A 21638-nucleotide genomic window follows, 5' to 3' on the forward strand; every position below is an offset into this window, starting at 1 on the left:
CCAACTATTACTAAACAGCTGACATTTTTTGTTGCATTTTAAATTTCCATACTTACATTCACTCTGATTGAGCAATGATCCCTCTTTTGCGGTGATAGTTCTTTTTCACAAGTGGTCATGTTATTTATTTCCACAACAGAAAGGCTGCATGGGACCCAACACCAGGAGGCAGTTTCTACTGGGATTATGGTGAAAGAACTGCTAAATTTTCCAAATATTACATTATCCAGGTCATAATCCATTTATATTTATGCCTAAATAGTAGTTATGCTGTTGAACAATAAAAATTAATAGCTTAGTTCAGCACCCAGAATAAAGTAAAAACTATTACATACAAACTTATTACCTATGTTACCTAACATTACTCTCCAAAAGGACATCATTCTTAGGTAGACATCAGTTTTCACCTTCCACTTTTTCTTGTTTCTTTGTAACACAGATAATATCAATTTTTGCAGATTTAAATCATCAAAAGGCACCAATGGGTAAAACATGAAACTATTAAGCTAAAATAATTATAACATTTTTCTAAATATCAAGAATGCATTTTGGTCTCTCATTTTTGTATCTTCCTCAAAGACCCACAAATCTCATTGTCAATGAATTGCTACTAATTACAGAGATGAGACTGTGATTAGGCTCTTAACCCTCAAAACCCTGCCCTTCATGCATTTAGTCAGCCACTGAACTAATATTTACTTAGTATTTATAGCTAGGCACAGGAGAAACTGCAGTAAACAAAGTCTCTGCTCTCAAGGAGCTCAAACGGAAGGAAACGGACAATAAATAAATGTATCATTAGATGTATAGTGTGTCAGATGAAAAGTGCTATCAAGGAAAGCAAACCAAAATAACACAATAGGGAATGCTGGAGACAGTGGACAAAGAGGTTGTCACTCTATATAGGATAGTCAATGGGGTGTTAAAGGTCCTATTACGGTCCCACTCTGAGTGTAGAGAAATAATGTGATACAGAGACAAAGTGCAAACACTAAGACCATGCCTAGACAGTAAGGTCACTGCTGTGGCATCAAGGAACTCTCAGCTGGTAGCTATCCCAGCCCAGAACCTCAGGGACCTAACTCAAAAACAACATCTCTGAGTTTCCAGAGAGTTCCAATAGTTCAAATAGACACAGGAGTCATAGTCACACCGAACCAAGACATGTGACAATAACCGGACCTTCAGAGAGACAGAAGATGTGGAACCAAACGTGGTTCTGGAGGTATAACTGTAGCTGTACTACATAATATTAAAAAAAAAAAAAAAGCAAAGTCAGACCTTGCGACTGACCTTATGGTCTTGACACTTTATCACCAAAGTTTTTGACTTGCCCCAGTTTCTCAGAGGAAATGAAGAGATTACCAAATTCAGTTTTCTACCAACAACAAATTCTCAGTGCATAAAAGTATATGATGGGGGGGTCTGGCAGATATAGAGTTATATCTGAATGAGGGCTAGGGATCCCAAAATTTTTATCATAAGCTAGGCCCTGGAATTCTGAGAAAAATGTGATACATATACTAAAACAAAGTGTTCATGTGCCAGCAAATTAATTAAGAATGTAGAAATTATGAGACAGACCATAACGTGTAAATATAGGTTAAATCACAGAATAATAATATAGAAGCAGGAAGAGAGTAACAAGGCACGTACAGCCTTTATTCCCCAAAGGTCAAGAATTACTACATGAATGACACATACCTTCTGGAAAAATGTTAATATGTCTACATTATACCTCTTTCAACCTCCTATGATCATCTAATCTAGATGCTTCAATAAATATCTTGAGACATTCTTTAAAAGCGATTGCCTATATGCTTTCTCTGCCATTAAAAAAAAGCAAAAAAACCAAAAGGAAAAAAGTCCCCGTAGTTTATAAATCAAGGACAATTACTTGTCTTTTAAAATGTTGCCTTATATAGTCTATATTACAAAACATGATTATTTTCATTTAAGAAAACAGGTTTTTGTATTCAACAGAATTCTGATATGGACTAAAACTAAACTCTAATCTCTTACATCAGTAGCTGATAGACTGCTACACAAAATACCAGATATCTGATTAAAAATATATATTGTTTAATAAATATTCCTTAAAACTAGTTGTCATTAATGATATAAAACTTTGGTCATATTTCAGTTTTGGTTATAGGTACAAAATTTGGGATCTTGCTTAGCTAAATTCTAGACATCAAAGCAGTCATCCATATACATTCTTCAGGTCGACTTCCACCAGGGAAAGCAAAACACTGAAAGTCCATGGCAGTACTCCAAACCATGATGAACCGAGGCAATTTCATTTTCGTTGACCATTGCTTCAGGTCATTGTAATTTAATGAGTAGTAATCCTATTTAAAAATATGTTGCAGGCAGCAAGGTGCCTGCTGGGAGAAAGTGGCTACGCATGAACAGATCAATATGCATTGTGTGCTTTCAACCATTCAATAATCGATTCACCCTTGTTATAAGAAAATAAATGTCAAAGTCCCCAAAGTTAATTTCTGAAGAAAGTGTTTACAAGGCTATCAGATTATTAAAAGTTTCCATGGGTTACCGTTTATTTATTTGTTATTGAAATCTCTGTGCCGCATATCACAATATCCAATTCAAAAACTGTAAAGGAATCCTAAAAGTAAACAGCTGCAGGAAGGTTGGCTGCATTTTCTTACTATCACCAATGTGTTAAAGGCATATTTGGACTAAAGCATTTCACAGACTCAACTCTTTTCCCCCCTCTAGTCTTACTTTTAAATATACCAGCTGCATTTAATAAGCTATCAAATAAGGCTTTCAGCAGGCCTAACTATAAGATGTCAGATCTTCTGCTTCATGTGTTATTCAGTAATTTTCAATTTCTCAAAATTTGTGCATTAAAAGAAGATAATGTATTCCTTTAGATTAGTCAGAATTTTCAAAAGTCTTAGTTATATGCTATGGGCTTTCAACATTTCTCTGTTGCCATAGAAATGGGTTTATGAAGGACTGAATCTGTGCAGCATAATCACAAACACTAAATTGGCATATAAAAGCCTTCCAGCCTAGCATCTCTACTGTCTATGCTAATGGTTTCGCTGCTTTTATAGCAGTATCTTACCACGCTGTAATTCATTCAGGAAGCCCTAAACACTATCTTCCATTGAACTGGATTTCAGAGGAGTCTCTTATACATTGTGTACCATTTTTCTGTTAGCTAGCAGAGCTCTCAGCACATCATATTGCCACATCAATGAGTTCTCTGGATTAGAAATCAAACCAGAAAACTATACACATCAGAGCACCAAAGGCAGTGCATAAGTCTTACTCATTTGACTTCAATTAGTTGGATAATGCAAGTGGTAAACGAGATTCATTTCCTTGGATCCCAATTGCATTGTCGTTTAAAATAAATTGATTAAAAGTTCACTTCAATGATTGAATATACGTGGTCATCTAAATTATTAAATCTGATTTCCTCAAATCGTCTTCCAAGAAGTTACTCATAATTTTAAATGACATGATATTTATATATAAAGCTGAACAAGTTTAGGTTTTCACTCGATTAATAATAAACCCATTCTGCCTTTAAACCAATCCAAAAAAACTCGAGCTAGTCATCTATGTAGCTTTAGGAAAGTTATGTACTTGCACTTGTTCATCTGCTATAAAGTTCAATCAGGATTCCCAACCCTTCTATTTTAATGGCTCAAAACTTTGATTTTAACTCCCTCTAGATCAAGAAAGCAGATGTTCTCTTCTGCTATCTACCTAAACTGAAGTTAATTAAATTCTTTCTTGTAACTAAAACTACCAAGAATCTAAAATTAACAGCTACTTTAATTCTTCTGTGTGTCATCTTTCACTGTAATCTGCATTTAGAATAGGCACTGTTCAGCAACTTTTCACTTGACTATGGAGAACTAGTTTCATTTGAGCTGATGTCAGTGGTGCTACTTTTATTCTTACAAAGGTCAAGTCACTGCCACAGTCCTCAATGGAAACACTAAACTCAACTCATCCTAACCAGGCAAAGAGAGTGCACAGTGCCATTTGTCAAAATAATCAAGTGTGACTGTTTTCCTCACACGTTGGTTGGTAAAACAGGGTCAAGAGAAAAACGACCTGGTGATTATTTGTTGGTTTTCCAACCTAACATCCCTCCCTGCTTCCTACAATAATGATGCCACCACCCTCATTCTATTTGGATCTAGTGAGGCTAAATCTATCCCCACAAATGACACGCGTAATTTATGTTTAGCTACTTGGGATTTTCCACTGGTCCACCACAGGACTGGTGCGGTGAGGGCACAAGATCCACATTAAGCCAGTTGTGTCAACAGACCTCAAATCTTAAAAGCAACCTCTCTTTCCCCTGAAACTGATTTTGTGATGATAGGAATTTGATGCTCCCACAGGAATGAAGCCAACACAGTGAAAAGCAGAGGTAAAATATGGGAGAAAGTTGAATTCTAATGATAATGTTTCAGCCTGTGAAGATAGCTGTACTCTAGGGCTTTTCAATAGGTCAGTTTGCTTCAGCCAGATTGGGTCAGAATTTCTTTCATAGAAATGGCAGAAATGCATGTGGACATCACAATTAGAAAACAAAAAGTTCTGGGGCGCCTGGGTGGCTCAGTCGGTTAAACGTCCGACTTCGGCTCAGGTCACGATCTCGCAGTCCGTGAGTTCGAGCCCCCCGTCGGGCTCTGTGCTGACAGCTCAGGGCCTGGAGCCTGTTTCAGATTCTGTGTCTCCCTCTCTCTCTGCCCTTTCCCCGTTCATGCTCTGTCTCTCTCTGTCTCAAAAATAAATAAACGTTAAAAAAAATTTTTTTTAAAAGAGAACAAAAAGTTCTTGAAATCTACTCTGGTAAAGATAGAGACATCACCCATCAGATGCAAAACATCACTTTTGATACAAGAAAGAGAAATAAAATATTCAATTAGTAAAAAGAAAAGGGAAAAAAAGATGTCTATCAGAATAATTCAACTGCTTTCTTATTTTCAATTACTTTTTTCCCCCAGAATCTGAACACTTTCTGAAATGCCCATTATAAGCAATATAAACTTTATCTAAATACTGAATACACTTATTTATCATTAATTGTGGGTCCACTATGTTCTCTGTCTGGGAATAAAGAGTTGATGAGACAAATCCCCAGCAGTAAAGGAGATTGCATTTAGGTAGGAAATAAGGCAAATAATAAAACAGAAGTCATTCTATTCATGGTTCCTGATTATTTTAAAATAAAGTTGAACAGAATAAAACAAAGTAGAAAAATAGTATCAGAAAATTTTTGATTTAACTAGTAGATCCTCCCACATCTTTTGTTCCATTAGCAAGCCCTGATACATGGCTAAGGTTGGACAAAAATAAGTTTTATTTCATTTAGGCCAATATGATGCTAGTCCTATAAACTGCTTAGATCATTTCATTTCTCTTCTAGCCACCTTACCACCAGTGTCATACTCATGGCTCATATTTTTATCAGGACCAAAGTACAACCAATATTATTTAAGGTCACAACTTGAATTAATATCAAAATTTTCTTTTAAATGTATAACAAAATGCCAACATTAGCATGAAGCAAGAACAGTCACAACTTTCAACCCATGTAAAATATATCTCTTTCACTACTAGAACACCAGAAAACATGTAAATGTCTCTTCAGAAGTGTCTACCCAGATTATATTATAAATAATATAGACAAACTTTAAACTCAGATATATTTCACTTTTCAAAGATGGGCAAATTAATTCATCGTTCTGAGGCTCAGTCTCTTTATCCATGAAGAGGGCATAATAATAACTGACCTAACTGGTTGGGGGACAAATGAAGTAAAATATGTTAAACACATTAGCAAAGTACTCCCCTATAGTGAGCCCCAATAAATGATGGCTAAAAAGTAAATATACCAACCCAGTGCACTACCTTAAAAGAGTGAAACTTTAGCCTAGAATTGAAAATATTTTGTATTACATAAATTATATATTTGTGTTGGTTTCCTATTATTGCTGTGGAAAATTAGCAGAAATGTAATGGCTTAAACCAACACAAATTTATTATCTTTAAGTTCTGAACATCAGAATTCCAAAAAGGGTCTCACTGGACTAAAACTAAGATATTAATAGGGTTGCATTGTTCTGGAGGCTCTAGGAGAAAATCCATTTCCTTTCCTTTTCTCTCTTGTGCAGGTGGCCTGCACTGCTTGACTGAGGCCTTTTTCTCCATCTCTAACACAAGCAGAATAGGATCTTCAAATCTTTCTCTGACTCTGATTCCTCTTCTGCTTCCCTCTTATACTTTGAAGAACTCTTGTGATCATACTCAGTCCACTTGCTAATACAAAGTAATCTTTTTATTTAAAGGTGAACTCATTATCAACTTTAATTTCATCTGCACCCTTAATTCTCCTGTGCCATGTAATATAACATATTTACAGGTTCCGTGTATTAGAGCACAAGCCTCTTTGAAGAGTCATTATTCTGCTTACCACAGCATCTATCCTTAAATTTATTCTTTGAATTGCAAAATGACAATTTCTAGAATTCACCTTAAACCATTATATTATTCATATTTCCAACTGGCCTAGAAAACACACCCACCGTGGATTCCTACAGTAATTAAGTTCAAATATGTAATTATTCATTATTCATCAATGTACTTTCATGGATGATTTGAAAATATAAAATCATGCTACACAACACCAAGGTTGTCAAAAGAATTTAATCACATAAATTATCATTTGAGTCAATGTTTTAAAACTTTTTTTCTTTTTTGAGAGAAAGATAGAGAATGCACATGAATGCATAAGCTGGAATGGGGCAGAAGGAGAGGAAGCAAGAAAATCCCAAGCAGGCTCCACAGCCAGCATAGAGCCCAACATAGGGCTCAATCCCACAACCCTGGGATCATGATCTGAGCTGAAATCAAGAGTAAGTCGTTCAACTGACTGAATCATCAAGGCTCTCTCAAATTATAATTTTAAATGATGTGAATACTTTCGGTGATCTTAGTGGACTAAAGCGTGTGTGTGTGTGTGTGTGTGTGTGTGTGTGTGTGTGTGTTTAATCATCTTGGAAGGTGAAAAATAAATGATAAATGGTTTCTGTTCTTCTGCAATAAATTTAATGTAGGATTCCAGGGTTGAATAATTTTCTGGGTCAGAGAGCAATATTCATAAAATCCCTACTTATGTTCCATAGAATGGACACCTTGGTCTTACCCAAGTTACTTTGGGGTGGGCAATGGTGAGAAACTTCACACCAGAGAAGAATAGGGTTGTTAAATATATCATATCACTTAAATGTGAATTTCACATAAATCACAAATTTTTAGAAGTTTATTCAAAATATTTCAAAGGATATACTTATACTAAAATATTCATTGTTTTTTCCATTTCATAAGAAATTTGAATTTAGCTGAGCCTTCTCTATTTTTATTCGCTAAATCTGGCAATCCTGGAGAAGAATAAAGTTGACTCCATATGTCCCTAAGAAGCAACTCTTTTTGGGGTGCCTGGGTGGCTCAGTCAATTAAGTCTTCAACTTTGACTCAGGCCATGATCTCACTGTTTCTGAATTTGAGCCCCGCATTGGACTCTGTGCTGACAGCTCAGAGCCTGGAGCCTGCTTCAGAGTCTGTGTCTCCCTCTCTCTCTCTCTCTCCCTCTCTCTTTCTCTCTCTCTCTCTCTCTCTCTCTCTCTCTCTCTCTCTCTCTCTCTCTCAAAAATAAATAAACATTAAAAAAATAAATTAGAAAAAAAGAAATAAAGAAACACTCTTTATTCCCAAGAATCCTTCCCCAGATCTAGGTATAGCACTCAAGCTCCCAGGTATAGCTGCTCCTAATTTCTAATCCTCAGAAGGAATGACCTCCCCATAGCCCTGTTGCAAAACTGAGGGAAACAGATGTCTTTCCTAGACTATCATCAGATACACCTTTAAAAAGTCTAACAAATTCTTCCTGAAAAGGACAATGATATAAGTGTATTGGGTCTGAAAGCCAAGGGACAGTGGAAGAGACAAGACAAGTGCCAAAAAATGTTAGAATTTGGGGAACAAATAAAGACCCCTCTCCTGCTCGCTTGAGATGTATGTATATGTGTGTATGTGCATAGTTTAGCACAGATTGCTAAAATAGTGTCTCTTATAATTAATTTTGGGAGTCATGCACCCATTTTACAGACTGATAAAATAGTTTCTATGGATGCCTATGAACATAATTTTTCAACTTTGTATAATTTTCAAGGGATTCAGGGCCTGCAAAAATCCATAAAACTTTAGCTATAATCTTTCGTCATATATTTTGAAATATTTTCTCAAAATGTTAACATTTTAAAATGGACACACATATCAGTTTTCCACTTATGTTTGATATTTTTATTGTCTTGTTCAATAAATATTTTCCTACAAAAAAGTATAACAAAATCTACCCATAACCTCCTCTAATTGTTTTAAAATTTTATGTTTTACATTAGTTCTATAAATTACATTATTCTTTTTTGTATATGGTGCAGTAATGTTTTTTTCACATAAAAATCTATTGTATTAATGTCATTTATTGAATAATCTGGCTCTCTTCCCTTATTTCATATCAAATACATCAAATTTCGATCTAAGAATGAATCTGCTTCTGAGTTCCTTCTCTGTTTTATCAACCAATCTCCATATTATTACATTTTCTTATTGAACTATTATTGGACCATTACTCTTCTACAGGAATTTTTAAATCAGTTTGTAAATTTACACAGAAAAAAAATTATTTTTGGATTGTAATTGGAACTACATCTACGGTATAGAGTGATTTGAAGGAAAATCATCACCTTTATAAAATATATATTCTCATTCATAAACAACACATTTCACCATTGTCAAGTTTTCTTTTATCCCTTTGTACAATTTTCTTCCATTTTTTCATTGTTCATATTATATCCAGCAACTTTAAGGAACTTTCCTAATGCTTCTAACTCCTTATATATTTTTTCTTGATTTTGCATTTAGATGATTTATTATGTTATCTTTGTGTCTTTCTTTCATTTCCTTAAACCACATTTATTTTTGGTGACTTAGTCTATTGTCCTGGTTCTCTAGTGCAATATCAAATAGTGGGTATAATGTAGGAATCACCACCTTGTTCCTGGCTTCAATAAAAACTATTAAGGCACAACTTTCTCTCTCACTCCTCACATTTCCATAGACTTCCAAGTTTACAACACTATGTGACTATTGCCACTACTTTATGAAACTGGTATGTTTAAGAGAAGGAACTAATAATAATAAGCATGCTCTAATCGCCCTCTCTGGGGTACTCTTCCTCAAAACCACTTTCCCTTTGGAATTCTGGGTTTATGGTCATCTACACATTACTCATATTGTAACAGGCAGAGGAAGGCTTCCATTTTGGAAACAAGTTCAATATAGGAGAAAAAAATTAGAAAGCCACTATGGGTGCACATACAAATCATGTTCTCCAAGAATCTTTGTGAGTAATAAAGATGCTATATTTTATGTTTACCTTTCTTCTTCTTCTTGTGTCAACTTACCATTTACTTTCAAAAGTAGGAAGAAATACAAGGGTTGCTTTCATGTCCCAAAAGTAACATTGTACTATTTATTCACCATCAGTTAAATGTTTTTAATGCATAATGTTATCAGATTAAGAATGTTCCCTTCTAGGGGCGCCTGGGTGGCGCAGTCGGTTAAGCATCCGACTTCAGCCAGGTCACGATCTCGCGGTCCGTGAGTTCGAGCCCCGCATCAGACTCTGGGCTGATGGCTCGGAGCCTGGAGCCTGTTTCCGATTCTGTATCTCCCTCTCTCTCTGCCCCTCCCCCGTTCATGCTCTGTCTCTCTCTGTCCCAAAAATAAATAAAAAACGTTGAAAACAAAATTTAAAAAAAAAAGAATGTTCCCTTCTATTCCTAATATGTTAAATTTTTATCACGAATAAATGTTGAGTTTTATCAAACTGTTTCCTACATCAGTTGAGGTGTTCACTTGTTTCTTCTATTTTACTGTATGTAGAAAATTACATTGATATGTTGAATTATTTTTGCATCCCTGGTATTAATACCTACATAAAAATAGAAAACAGAAACAATTTGTCAAAAATAAAATTCATTGCTTTTGAACTTTTGAATAAGATTATTTATAAAACTATTTGGGCCTGGTACTCCTTTCAGATGGCTGCTGATTCCTACTCCTAATTCAGTATAGAGTGATACCATTGATTATACATTGATATCTAGAAAACCTTACATTTCATGTGAATTTTGGGCATACAAAGTTTTGTTGTTTCTTTTTAAAAGTGCTATTTTATGGGGTGCCTGGGAGGCCCAGTGGGTTAAGCATTTGACTCTTGATTTCAGCTTAAGTCATGATCTCACAGTTCATGGGTTCAAGCCCCTCATCAGGCTCTGCACTGCCAGTGAAGAGCCTGTGTAGGTTTCTTCCTCTCTCTCTCTCTCTCTCTGCCCTGAGTTCAAGCCCCGCGTCAGGCTCTCGGCTGACAGCTCAGAGCCTGGAGCCTGCTTCGGATTCTGTGTCTCCCTCTCTCTCTGCCTCTCCCCCTGCTTGCACTCTCTCTCTCTCTCTCAAAAAAAAAAAAATTTTTTTTTAAAAAAAATTAAAAAAAAAAAAAAAGTACTATCCTGGGTGGCTCAGTTGGTTGAGCGTCCGACTTAGGCTTAGGTCATGATCTCGCAGTCTGTGAGTTTGAGCCCTGCGTCATTCTCTGTGCTGACAGCTCAGAGCCTGGAGCCTGCTTGGGACTCTGTGTCTCCCTCTCTCTCTGCACCTCCCTGACTCGCACTTTGTCTCTCTGTGTCTCTGTCTCTCTCTCTCTCTCAAAAAATAAATAAACATTAAATCTATTAAAAAAAAAAAAAAAAAGTGCTATTTTTTCCCTAGGTTTTCTAAAAAAACACTTTATTTAATTTTTTTTTTTCTTCATCTATCCTGGTACAGTTGCAGCTGTTTTGCTAGCCTTTCAAGTAATATGATCTGATTTTATTGGCTTATTTTTTATTCAGTTGATTGTTTTCTATGTATTAAATCTTCAAAACTCATAATTCTTCAGCCAGAAGAAAACTTCAGATTTATAGTAGATATACAGAAGTTTAAAGAATACATTCTCTTTCAAATCTCTCTATACATTCAATGCAATTTTAATCCAATTCAAAACGATTTTCTGTAGAATAAAATCTAAATATAAAATTTATGGAAGAATATAGTAAAATGACATGAATACCAAGAAAGTTCATGTTAGAAGGAATTAAGATTCAGTCAAGTGATGATCTAAACAACAGTCTGTTCCTCAATTGATATAGGTAATATGTAGAGGGTTAACAAGAGGTAAGTAATAACTGGTAAAAGTAGAGGGTTAAAATTGACATTTCAAATTCATAATAAGTCAATAAAACATTAAATAGTCAGCTAATTATTTAGAAAAATAGACATAGAACTTGACCTGAAGCCAAACTTATCCTACCTGGATCTCCATCAAAGAAATATGCAGTCTACCAATATGAATGAAACATGCATCAGATTTCATTATTATGTTCATGGATTGACATTCCTCTTTGAAAGACAAAGATTTGGAATTATAAACAACAAATTGTAACAGTGATTTTCAATAGGCCTTAAAATTTTAAGTTAATTTTTACTTCCTATTATATATACTGTTTCTTTACAAATGGGATGAGCCACAATAAAGATAGGATTATTTCATAATAAAAAGTATAAAATATTTCAACGATGATTTATAAACCCTTGTTTATCTGCTGGTTTGGTTGGTTTTGGTCCTCTCCTCCCTGAGTTTAAATTATATTCTTCTGATCCAAATTACATTTGTATGCAAAGGTTTCAGTTCATACAGTTGGGAGAATAGTATCTCCCCTAATGGTATCCACATCCTACTCCCCAGAACCTGTGAGTATGTTATCTTACATTATAACCAGGACTTTCGAGATATGAGCAAATTAAGGATCTTGAGTTGCGGATTATCCTGGGCTATTCAGGTAGGCCCAGTGTAATCACAAAGATTCTTATAAAGCAAAGAGGAAAACAGGACAATCAGAGAAGGAGGTGTGGCAATGGAAGTTCAGAGTTAAAGCCAGAAAGAGAGATTTCAAGATACTCCACTGCTGTCTTTGAAGATGGAGGAAGGGACCAAGAAGCAAGGAGTGCACGCTGCATCTAGAAGCTAAAAAGGCAAGGAAACAGATTCCTCCTTTGCGTTTCCAAAAGGAACATAACCTTGCTGACACCTTGATTTTAGCACTGCTGACCTCAGAATTATAAGATAATAAATCTGGGTTGTTCTAAGCCATCAAGTTTCTGGTAATCTGTTGTTACAGCAGCAATAGAGCAGGAACAGAACCCACAATACCAGATATATAAAGATTATCAAATTTCTTCACAGTCTTTGATTCAAAGTAATTTTGACTATGAACCTCTCAACTAAGTGGGATGAAATTCAACACCTGTCATTCTTGTCCCCAGCATCTCACCTCACAGGATGGTTCGTGGTACCCTATGAGAACATTGACAGCAACAAATGCTAGTGAGGATGTGAAGCAACAGGAACCCTTATACACTGCTGGGAGAAGTATAAAATGGTACAAACACTTTAAAGGACAATTTGGAGGATTCTTACAAAACTAATCATATATAGTAGTCATACCCCTTGGTATTTCCCCAAAGGAGCTGAAAACTTATGTCCACACAAAAACATGCTCATGGATATTTATAGCAGTTTTATTCACAATTGTCAAAACTTGGAACCAACCAAAAATGTCCCACAGTAGATGAAGGGATAAATATACCGTGGTACATGCAGACAATAGAAAATTATTCAGTGCTCAAAAAAAATAAGCTATTAAACCATGAAAAGACATGGAGGAAACTTAAATGCATATTATTAAGTGAAAGAAACCAATCTGAAAAGGCTACAAATGTATGATTCCAATCATATGATATACTGAAAATGGAGATAGTAAAAAGATCACTGGTTGCCAGGGCTTTAGAGGGGAAGAGATGAAGAAAGTACAGAGGCTTTTCAACACAGTGAAAATACTCTATATATAAACACATAGGTATTTTCAATATGGCAATTTCTTTGATAAACAAAATTCTGTTAGAGAATGTCCTGTTCAACTGGCAGATTTTACACTTGTGTTTATGTTTTTTCCCTTCTGAACCCCTACCAAAATGATGATAACAAGATAATAAAAGAGTTTTAAACCACAAGGAAGATAAGATGAGGAAACAGTAGGCAATAGATATCAACAAGTGTTGAGATGTGGAAAGGAAGTGAATGAGTTGTAACATAATTAATTGAGTGCAGAAAATGAAAATGTCAGCATATGCAGTGGGGCACACCAGTGAGATAAAGCCAGTTGATGTTTCAGAATTCTAGATAGCCTCAGGAAGCGTCTGAAAGTGTAGAATTTGGCAACTGGTAGGCTAAAAGCCAGAGGTGTATATAGAACAATGCTTCCCCTCAGACAACCCCTCTCCTTAAGCCCAGACCCTTACCCTGGGCAACCAAGCAATTATTCCCTTTATAAAAAGATGGAGAGCTTTAGTCATTAAAGAAATTGACCAGAGAGTCTAAAAACTTGGGCAAGGCAGAGGTGAGGAGAATAAAGTTAAATTCTATTACTAAAATGGAGAATAAATTAATTTCTATGTACTGAACAATGAGTTTTCAGCCCTCCCTCTCACCTAAACTCTCATTATGCTAGCAGCCAGACACTCTAGCAATAGAGTAAATTAATCTCTAGAGAAAGCAAATTATCAGAAAAAAAAGGCCAATGAGACATTCTGGGGCCCCACAATGAATCTTGTGGATCTGTGTTAGATCTACTTTTTATAAATAACACCTACTCCATACACACATACCATAAAGTTTCCCATCAGTTTTTTAGTCCTCAGCCCTACATTTGAATGGTTGCCATGAAACAAAGAGATCTGAAAAAAAGTCTCAACATTAAAAAGAGAGAGCAGATAAAAGGAACTTGGGAAAAACAGAGACAATGCAATGAGATTTAAAAAAATAAATAAATAACACTGAGCAATAAAAGAAGCTATTGCATCCTCAAAACAAAAAAAAAGGTGGACTTTTTAAAAATTGTGTATAAAAAACAGAGCATATGGAAATGTTAGAACAGGATAGTGGAAATATAGAAAAACTTTGAAAGATTTAATCGAGTCTACTTTGCAAAAGGAAGCCAAAAAAAAAGGAAAGAAAGAGCGAGTTGGAAAATAGGCAGAAAGGATAAGAAAATTATAAGGTCACAACAAGAAGTACCTAGCAACATTTACCTAGCAAGTGTTCTAGGTTAAATTTAAAAAAAAAAAAAAGGAAAGGAATTATATAAGAAATAATATTTCCTGGGACACCTGGGGGGCTCCATCAATTAAGCCTCTGACTTCAGCTCACATCACAATCTCACAGTTTGTGGGTTCAAGCCCTCCATCATGTTCTGCGCTGACAGTACTGAGCCTGTTTGAGATCTTCTCTATCCCTCTCTGCCCTTCCCTGACTCATGCTTTCTCTCTCAAAAATAAACTGGTAAACTTAAAAAAAAAAATTAAAAAGAAATAATATTCCCCACAACTGAAGGTTACTTGCCACATTGAAAGAGACTAATGAATACCATTATCATAAAATTCTAAAACATTTGGTATGAATTATTTCCATTGAAAAAAATTTAAAGATTATACACAAATACTGAGATACAATATAACACAGCAATGTAGAACATCTACAGAGGGAAATGCCCTACAATTCTGAGGAAAACATTTCAAACTATGATTTTATAACCAGCCAATCGAGCAAGTGGGTGAGCAAAATGAAAATACTGTTTAACATGCAAGTTTTACATCCTTTGCATGCTTTCTGGTACCAACTAGAAAAGAGCTCCACTAAAATGAGGTAGAGAACCAAGAACAATGAAAGCCTAAAATCCAGGAAAACACAGAGACAGATGAAAGGAATATGACAATAATGATAAAGAGAAGACCCTGGGCAACACACATGCATCAGGGGTGGAGAACAACTTAGTGTGGTTAGGAACAACTAGTGTAGATAAGGTGTCCAAGGAGTTCAGGGCCACTGCATTGTAAAACTATCTTGGAATGGGGGTAGAAGTTGCCATTCAATCATAGTCTGTATAAATATACACCCTGCCATTGTGCAGCACAAACCACCTCATGCCTACAGTGAGCATGCTCCAAGTCCAATGTGTCCTGGTGAAAAGAAAGAAAGAAAGAAAGAAAGAAAGAAAGAAAGAAAGAAAGAAAGAAAGAAAGAAAGAAACTAACAGATTATCTGATATATTTTACCACGTGGAAAAAGGTATCAAGAGGTATTTCACAGTTCTGTAGAAGAGTCTGAAAACAATTAGATAGAGAGAAAATGTAAAAGGCAATTTTCAAAAAAAAAAAAATGAATAACACCAGAAAGGTAATAGATTATGCCATTTGACATATCGGTTAACAGTATTTATATAATCATTAATACAAAGACTGAATACTAATTTAATCAACTATTACTATGTAACTGTGCTGGGATAATATTGGAAGAAAAAGAACATACACATACAGAAGCCATTTAATTTAGAAATATGGGGTAGAAATCAGGAGTAAAATAGCTGACAGGTTTGAACATAGTTCCTCTAGGAATAGGGCCTGGGGTGTGATGCAAAAGAAAACTCATTCTAAGCCTTGTTTTATAAACCCATCTTACTTTTTTTAGTAAGTAGATATTACTGTTACTTCGATTTTAAAAATACACTTGGAAAGCATGAGTGTCAGACATCAAATGCCAACTGTTTCTGTTTTGATTGCAGATTGTACGAGTATTATTTTAATCTGTTGATATTGCTTTCATGTTGTGATCTGTGACATGGTACAAATTAGATCTAGTAGAGATTCATGATGAGGAAGCTATTTTTCTCAAATCCTAAATGCATCTTTTATTTTGTCTTTGTCAATTTCTTTTAGGAAAAAAATCAAAAATAAATAGGGCTGATTACAGTCTATTAAGAACAGATGGATAATGTTCCCATTAGGAAGGGGATCAAATGGACATAATTTTTCCTCCCTTTTTATGTCCATCATCTGCAATGGATACTAGAACAGGGAAATATGCATATTCATAATATATAGATTGAAAAAAACAAACACTCCTAGACTACAGATTCAAAATCAAAAAGAAGGAATTTTATTTTCCTTCCAGGGACCATAGACAAATGACAAAACAATCTTCACAGTTCTTAATGAGATCCCAAGGTAATCGTGATGGTCTCAAAAGTAAAATAGGTGAATAACTGAATTTAAACTAAATGCTTTTCCTAAACCCTTCTAGTTGTTTTTAACTAAGAGTATAGCACACAGAATACTGGACAACAGAGGAATAATGCATTTTCGTATTCTCGGGAACATCACGATTTATTATCAGGAGTACAGCACTGATTAATGATATCACAATGAATACCAAAAGGGAGCAAGGAGAGATTTGTCGCTTATTATAAAGTGTAGTCACATTTGTTTTAGCTTCTTGCTGAGGGTCCAAGGAACCAAAGTCATTACCTTATGAATGAAATATTACATGCCAGATATTAATAATAGGGCATCTGGACCTCCCCAGTTCCCCTGGATTATCATCTATGCATACAATTTTGGAGAGGAAGTGAGTGAATTGTTTAGGGCTTTGGAATACTTGAGAGTGATAGCATTGCCTAGGGCAAGACACTGGCTCCTTCAGGCCACAAGGTAATTGTGTAACAGGCAAAGTCCCTCAGCTCTAACCTGAATTCCTCTCGATCCCAGAATTATTTTGCTCCATGCTGTCAACGAGCCAAAGGGTAATTTTGTTATGAATATATATTAATTTCTGTTTTCCATGTGACTCATTTTTTGGTACATTAAATCATATACCTAAATGTCATCAATTAATTTTATCTACCAGGGTGCTTCGCTTTCTATTTCAAGGACATAAACTTGAATCAGTCACAGCTAACTGCAGGTTACAGATGCTGCAAACAGCCAAACTTGAGGACTGTTGCATGCCTTTGTGCTATGGCTGGTACTCTTGTCAGTTTTCGTTTTAAGTGTCTGATATATGTGGCTTTGTTTGACAGGAACTTGAAATGCAATTTCTTGTGGTTAAAAGATGTAACTGTATGCTAGCTTACATACCCTCACCTGGGTTTTTTATTAAGTTTTGAAAGTGTTCATTTGTTTCTAGTCTGTGTCCTATTTGACTTTACAGATGGTGGGTCTACTACATTTTTTTCTTATTACTTGTAGGTCTCTCTTTCATATGTGTGTGCATGAGCGTGCGCGCGCGCGCACACACACACACACACGATTTGCGATGTTAGCATTAACCAGATTTCCAGGAAACATATTTCAAAATACTTATTTTCTAGTCTCACTAAAGGTAAAATTTCAGAGCCCTACATCAACTTATTTAGTGAAACTTTATGTTTGTAAATACAGTGGAAATTCATATGGTTAAATCCCCACTTTTTGTTTGGAAATCTTAAACCAAATTTCTCCCAACAGAGTAGCTTTAGAGAAGTAAAATTATCAGCCACATATAATCATAAAAAAAAAAGACTTCAGAGTTTTTGACCATTTGTGGTAGAATATAAGTGTAGAGCATGTCTTTAGGAAATAATTAGCAAAGAATTGAAATGATCACCCAGTATCCAGAACTAGCAGAATTTTCTATAGGACATCATGACATTAAGTATTGACTGTTTACAAATACTGGGCTCTAGGTAATTTCCATGATCTTAGTAGTCCTAATAAGTGCCCTACCAATAAAAAAAGCTACTATTCTTTAACAATGGGGAAACTTTGAGTTTGTGACAATACTTGTGACAGAAATTGACATTTACACTGAGTACTTAAGATCCCGCTGCCCCCACTTCATCCTAGAGAACTGCTCATCCTAAATTGAATCTGCTGATGTTAGTTTTTACGCTCAGGGGTAATCAATCGGTAAAGATGCATTAGACCATCTTCACCCCACTCCATCTGAATACATTTGACAGTGTTTGAATCTGTCTCAGTCTGCTTCTTCTTGCTACTTCCTTTATACACTGGAAGTATACTGTCCATTCTGTTTCGTGTAAATTATGGATGCAAAGTAGGAAACGTGTGCATGCACATACACATGGCAAGTGTGCGTGCACACACCCACAAACACATAAAGTTTTAGCATTCTCATAATCTCAGATAATAGACAGTAGTACATGGCCAGCCATCTGCCAGGACAAACTTACGATTCTTCACAGTCCATTCCCTTGGCTGTGGATTTATTAAGAGGTAGGTAGAACGGTAAATGGATACTTTACCCACTCCTTCTTATTTATCACTAATTAGACGATAAAAGAAAGCCTCCATAAGAGAGTCATCATTACCAAGTAGAATAGATGGCAGCCCATATGGCGTAATGTGAAGGGCATGATAAATTTGTGAGGGCACTAATACCTGCTGAAAGATAACTCACAGAATATTAGGGTAAGAGGGAGCTTTAAATTTAATGTGATCAAACCCACCATCTGATAGTTTAATTCCTTCTAGAATTCCCTGTCAGTAGTTGTTTCCCATCTTCTTAAAAATCTCCCATAAATTTGTGGGGGCTGAAATTGAAATACAGTGGGTTTAGGACTAATGAGAGGTATAGAAGTTGGGACAAGTTCAAGAATGGGATAAAAGGAAAAGAGAGGAGAGGTAACTTAAGGTGGAAAGACAAGGGAGTTCACTAGCTTCTGAAGGAGACCTTATTCTCTGAAGATTGTAGTTGTTAGTTCAATTTGAAACAAATCTGATCTCTTTGTTACTTCATTCTACACACATTTACTGAATACCTAGTATTTGCTAGGATTTGAGGATATAGAAACAATCAATACATAGTTTCTTTCCCCTTTAAGGAGCTTAGACTCTGGCTGAAACAAAGGCTGCATGAAAAAATCATCTTGCAACACCATTGGTAAGTGCTAAAACAAAGGATTCCTGGCATATTAAGGGAGTTACCTGTTGGAATGATTTTACAGAGGAGATGAATATTTCAGCTGGAATATTTGAGTAGGACTTCACTAGTGGACAAAATAGATGGGTCAGATGGGTGAGAGGCTGATGGAATCCCAAACAGTATGATCAAAAGCATGAAGTCTATGACATCATTAGTGAATAGGCAGAAGTGAGATGTGGCTGTCGCTTCAGATGTGTAAAGAAAAGGTCGGGGTGGGGGGATATGCTAGAAAGGTAGTTGAGGTCCCATGTAGAATACAGTACGCTAAGGAAATTCAATTTGACCAAGCAAAATAATCTGCTTCCTGATTAGAATTGGGGATTCTGAGTTAAAATAAGCAGCAAAAGACAGTTACTTGGACCAAAGCATTTACAGTAGACAAGGTCTTATGTTATCTAGAACAGTGATTGGTCAGATAATTGAAAAAGTAGGAAACCAAAGAAAAAGTATGTAATATCTTAAATATTTCATTTTATGTGAAAAATAAACCCCACTCATCATATATAATATTTTGAGGTAGGACAAGGTTTTTTCTCAACAAATGTATGGATCTGCCTGATTGTGATTTCCCCTTTTCCTTCTTTCATCAACCATACATATAAATCATGATATGTAATTTCTACTTTGTCTTTTAAGCAAGAATTTTAAAATTCTATCAAAAAACAAATTTCTCCATTTTAATAACTTATCCTCCAATTGTTTATATTTATCTTGCTCATACCTAATTTGATAGTGAACACGGTATTTTTAGCAATTCACCTTTATCATGCCTTTCCAGAGCATTCTAATTAGTTATCATGGAAACAACTCTTTTCACACTCACACTACATTAACTCATAGATTATCAAGTAAATTACATAATTATAATAATAATTGACGCAATCAGTTTGGGAATACACTGCTGTAAGCTTATAAGCCAACTGGTGGTACAAGTGTAAAAACATACCAGACCGTAGAGCAGGCCACTAGCCTGTTAGCCCTGTGTGTTCAGCAGGACCTGGGCAGAAGACAGCATGTTCTGTGAACAGAATGGAGAGTGCTGGCTATTTTTCTGAGTTGGCGAAGTGTACGAGGAAGAATGGAGAATCTGCCTTGAAAACCATTTTCTTATCTGTTCTGTGATTAGACACTTCAAAAACAGGACCAGGCTTTTAATCATGTACTCACATTATGTCCCTATCAGGAGTAGTAATTTCAAAGATTTTATGCTCTAGAGATTTTTCAGACATCCTAGAAATGCCTCATTAGATCCCTAACATACAAGAAATGACACTGGGTTCAGGTCAGAGGACTTGTCCAAAGGAGTTCCATATCAAGGGAAACAGACTCTCAGTTACAAATAAAAAAGCATTTATGTAGGATGCAAGGCAAGCAAGCAATCAGACCTCTGCTGCAGCAGAGGCACCTGAGCCAGTCACTATTGCAGTATACAAAGGCTTTACTTCATCTTGCACCAAACTATCTTTGAAGTCAAATTTATACTGCAGAGGACCAGAGGCTGACCAAGCAAGCATAACTATTGGAACCTTACACTTTACAAAGGCCACAAAGTTCACATCTTCTAAATCCAACCCCAACCACCAAGATACTTCTTCACAAACTTAGGATGGACACCAGTGGGAGATTTTTGTGGCAGATGTGACATCATGACCCTCACAAATGTTTTCATTAATGGAAGGTAAAGAAGCCAAACCATGAAGAAGTTTTGTGACTTGTACACTGGCACACATCAACCTCAAAATAGTAAGAAGAAAGAAGAATCCATATTTCATATTCTTCAGGACCCAAGATGCCACTTTTCAAACTTCTTTCTGAGTTATTATGGGAGGTATCTCAATATATTGTTATGAAATGGACTAGGAGTTTTAAACTATTCCATGGGAAGACATAGTCCATTTAAAACTAATCTTGACAATTTCCTTAAGAGTAGTATAAGAGAAAACAAATTATATATACATATATATTATAATATATAACATATACATAAAACATGTATTCTTTTCTTAAGAATTTTTTTAATGTTTACTTATTTTTGAGAGAGAGAGACAGAGAGACAGAGCATGAATGGAGGAAGGGCAGAGAGAGGGGGAGACAAAGAATCTGAATCAGGCTCTAGGCTTCGAGCTGTCAGCACAGAACCTGACACAGAGCTTGAACTCACAAACTGCGAGATCATGACCTGAGCTGAAGTCGGACGCACAACCAACTGAGCCACCCAGGAGCCCCAAAACATGTATTGTTTATCCACCTTCATGTAACCTAAAGAATGCAATAAAATTTAAGACAGTTTATTGTGTATGAAATGATTATAACAAAAAAGCATTTTAATTTGAAGTCATTAGATCAATTAATAATGATTCTTCACAAAAAAGTGTAGCTGAATTATAAGGAAAAAAATTCAATTTTTCTTGCTATTCACAGGACTCATGTTAGTGATGGTTGTGACCTATACAACTATATAACTATACAACTATATATTTTGGAGAAATTCAAAAGTGACGGTGAACAAACATTTTAAACTGAGGGATGCATGCCACTGGCATTTATAACAAATGTCTGGTATTTAGCACATGAAAAAAGTGAGTGTTCCTGTTTCTCTGTGAAT

The sequence above is a fragment of the Herpailurus yagouaroundi genome, unplaced genomic scaffold (assembly GCF_014898765.1).
Source record: "Herpailurus yagouaroundi ecotype Mexico unplaced genomic scaffold, PumYag 29, whole genome shotgun sequence".
Taxonomy (NCBI): domain Eukaryota; kingdom Metazoa; phylum Chordata; class Mammalia; order Carnivora; family Felidae; genus Herpailurus; species Herpailurus yagouaroundi.